This window comes from Pteronotus mesoamericanus, unplaced genomic scaffold (assembly GCF_021234165.1).
Source record: "Pteronotus mesoamericanus isolate MK-2021 breed Mesoamerican mustached bat unplaced genomic scaffold, CSHL_Meso_final scaffold_54, whole genome shotgun sequence".
In the NCBI taxonomy this organism is placed as follows: Eukaryota; Metazoa; Chordata; class Mammalia; order Chiroptera; family Mormoopidae; genus Pteronotus; species Pteronotus mesoamericanus.
The window spans coordinates 30,525,146-30,529,250 of record NW_026555321.1 but is presented as its reverse complement, the minus strand read 5'-3'; positions in this window follow the sequence as shown (position 1 = coordinate 30,529,250).

Genomic DNA, 4,105 nt, shown 5'->3' with positions numbered 1-4,105 from the left:
CCTTGAAATAAAAACGTTTTAAGTTTTGATGATGTCCAATTTATTTTTTTCTTCTGTTGCTTGTGCTTTTAGTGTCATGTCTATGAAGACATTGACTAATCCAAGGTTATAAAGATTTAATCATGTTTTCTTCTAAGATTTTTATAGTTTTAGCTGTTACATTTAGCCTTTGATACATTTGAGTTAATTTTTATATGTGATATGAGGTGAGGGGCAGCTTCATTCTTTTGATGTGGCTATCCAATTGTCCCACCGCCATTTGTTGAAGAAATCATTCTTTTCCCCATTTAGTGCCTTGGTACCCTCTCAAAAATTAACCGACTGCATGAAACCTTTTTTGACCCTCAATCTGACATTTTCCACTTTATCAGTCAGGATAGGCTAGGTTATGCTGCAGTAACAAGTATTTCCAAAATCTCAGAGGCTACAACCATAAATGTTTGTTTCTCACCCATGAGAAACTCACGGTTCTGCTCCAGGTGATCTTTATTCGGGACCCAGACTGATGGAGTAGCCGCCAACTGGAACAGCACCCGTCCTGTAGCAGAGGACAATGAGACATGTCCTCTGAGAAACTCTGGGCTGGTTCTTAAAATTTCAGAAGTGACACATATTACTTCCATTCTCACTGCTTGGGCTAAAACAAGTCACAAGGCAAAACTTGAGGTTTGTGGAGGAAGACAATTAATCCTCCCATGGGAAGGGACACTGCAGGGAGGGGAAATCATTTACTCAGGGGAGCAGTAATACAATTTAATGTTTCCTTACCATCACCGTCTCTGCTATGACTTGACATCCAGTTCTCCTGGTTTTCCTCTGACCCCTCCATTACCCCTCAAAATTTCTTTGCCTATTCCTTTCATGTTGATGTTCCCCAGTGTTGTGCCCTTGGCTCTCTTCCCTTCATACCCTACAGATTTCCTGGGGAAATCTCATCCACTCCCATCGTGTCTTCAACCACCATCTGTTAGCTTCCAACTCTCACAGTTACAATTCCAACCCCAAACCTGTGTAGCTAATTGTCTACTGAACATCTCCATCTCCCACAGCCATCTCAAACTCAGCAAACCCAGACCTGAATTTATCACCATCCTCATGCTATCCCCAAATCTGCTCCTCCTCCTGAATGCCTAACTTGGGAAATAACACACCATTCTCTCAGTTGCTCCAGCCAGAACCTTGGCACTGCCTTCTCTATATTCAACTGACAAGCTGTACTTGCAGAAGTGCTCAACCTTTGGCATCTCTGGGTCACACTAGAAGAAGAAGAGTTGTCTTGGGCCACACATTAAATATACTGTGATACATAATCACGAAAAAAAAATCTCATAATGTTTTATGTAGATTTATGATTTTGTGTTGGGCTGCATTCACAGACATCCGGGGCTGCATGTGGCCCATGGGCTGCAGGTTGGGCACCCCTTGTACTGGATCAATCTCCCAAACATCACTTGAATCTGTCCCTTTTAGTCCCTTCTCAACAACAGCCGTAGACAACTGTTATCTCTCAGTTGGACGATGTCAGTCTTGCCCTTTCTAATCTCTTCTCCATTTTGCAACCATGATTTTTAGAAAATGCAAATCCAATTTTGCCACACTCCAACCCCACTGCTCTGAGACCATGATTTAAATTGACAGGCCATATAGGATCTTCATTACCTGGCCTCAGTCATTTCTCCAGCCTCACTTCTGCCTGGCATGTTTTTCATCTTGAGATAACTTTAGTTCCCTAAACATGCTGTGATCTCTTCATTTTGGGCTTTTGATTTTTATTTATTTATTTAATTGATTTTTAGAGAAAGAAAGGGAGAGAGGGAGGGAGGGTAAGAGAGAGAGTGCCAGAGAGAGGGAGAAACATCAATTTGTTTCATTTACTTATTCATTCATCGGTTGATTCTTGTATATGCCCTGACCAGGGATCGAACCTGCAACCTTGGCATATTGGGACAATGCTCTCCAACCTATTTGGCCAGAGCCATTCAGGGCTTTTGAACAAACACTTCCCTATATCTGGGACACTCTTCCTTCTCCTTTGGGTACCTTGCTTGTTCTTAAAGTAACGGGTTGGACATCACTTGCTCCCGCCATTCCTTTGCTTCGCTGGATGAATGCTAAGTGATTGAAAGATGATTTAGCTAAGAGGTTAAGTGGGAAGGCTCTGGAAACTGACAGCCCAGTTTTGAGTCCTGGCTGTCATCTACTACCTGTGAAACTATATGCAAGATATTATTTCTCTGTGGTTCCATTTCTTAGGGATAAAATAGAGAGTAATAAGAATTCCTATTGAGAAAGCTGTGGTGAGGATTAAATGAACAAATGTATAGAAAGTGCTTAGAACAGTGCCTGACACACTGTAAAGGCTCAACCAATAGTTGCTATTACTTCTATGCATCTTCGTATCACTGACAGGCATGGATATATTTTTACCTCCTTCATTCTCCTGTTATTTTCTACAAGGAGTGTTGGTGGTGGTTAACTTTACAGGTTAGTTTCTAGGTTATATAGTTTTTAGGTTATACAATAGCCAGGCCAGATTGTAATTACAAGAGGAATTAGCATCACCGAGATGGATTTAAGGCTCATTTTCTGCCAAAAAGCAGAAAATGAACATCATACAAATTTGTATGAAAGAGCATTTTCTTTAGTACAAAGCATAGTTGCATCATGTTAGGTGGAAGCTGGAGCCTGCCATTACTGTAGGAAGATTATGTGTGAATTGAAGGGTGTACATGGATATTCAGTCACTGGAGGAGTGGACATGGCAGTTATTTACCTGATGGGCCGCAGCCACACACTCATTCTTTTATACTCCTCTCTACACTTCTGGGGGTAAGTGTCTGCAAACATTTCCCTGGCTTTCTTACCAGGTGACTCTCTAATGAGCTTTGCCAGCTGGAGTCAGTGGTGTGAGATCAAGTGTGGGGCAAATAGAAAGTTTCAGTGTTTGGCTGCATCATCAGCAGCAGCAGCAGCTGTTCATGGTCCCCAAGTGCATCTGGGCAGTGGTGGCACCTCTTTGGCAGTTGCTACAGTGGCAGGGGCATTGGGCCAATTATCTAATGATGCATAAAAAGTCTTCCCCAAACTTAAAGACTTTGACAATAATTTTCTTATTCTCCCCCAGAGTTCTGGCAGTTGACTGGGCTCAGCTAGGCAGTATGGTTTGGAGTCCCACGCTGGGCTGCAGTCAGGCAGTGACTAGACCTGGGGTTTTACCACAAAGTCTTGCTCACTCACTTGTCTGACAACTGACACTTGCTGTCAGCTGGAACACTTATACTTGTCCTTTCCATGTGGCCTGGGCTTCCTCACAATGTGGTGTCTGGGTTCCAAGAACGAGTGTTCTGAGAGAGGGCCACGTCAAAGCTGTGTCATCTTTTAGGACCTCACCTTAGAGGTCATAGAGTACCTTGCCTGGTGTATTTTATCTATTAGAATCAAGTCACTAAGCCCAGCCCATATGCAAGGAAGAAGAATTAGACTCCACCTACTCATGTGAGTGGAACCAAAGAATTTGTGAATGTAATTTTGAAATCAATACAGGCAGCATCTCCAGGAACACAGCAAGCAGGTCCACTTGGAGATTCCAGCCCAGGAATGTTAGTTGCCTCCTGACCTCTGGGAATCATCCTTTCTTCCTTCTCCAGCATGCCCCTTCTTATGTTTGCCGGTCTTTTTAACATCTTTGTAATAAATATTTTATTAAATCCCCTCTATTTGATATACTTGACTGGATTTTGACTTATGCACATGGGATTATCTCTAGCTATCCAAACTCACCATCTGAATTAAATAGCAAAGTGATTTGTAGAAACACTATCATCATGGATTAAACTAGGTGCTTTAATACATTATCTTATTTAATTCTAACACCAGCCTGCCAGATGGGTATGAGCATACCTACCTTATGATATAGAAACTGAGTTTCAGAAAGGTTAAATAATTTGCCCAAGAACATAGCTGAAAAGAGGGCTGACTCCCAAGAACATTGATTTTTGGGGCCTTCTGGAATTTGAGAAGAGCTACTTCCTGCCAAAGAATTCCATCTATCTCAGAGGAAGTCTCACCTCTCACCCTGTGTACCTGTTTGATGATTCCCAACTTA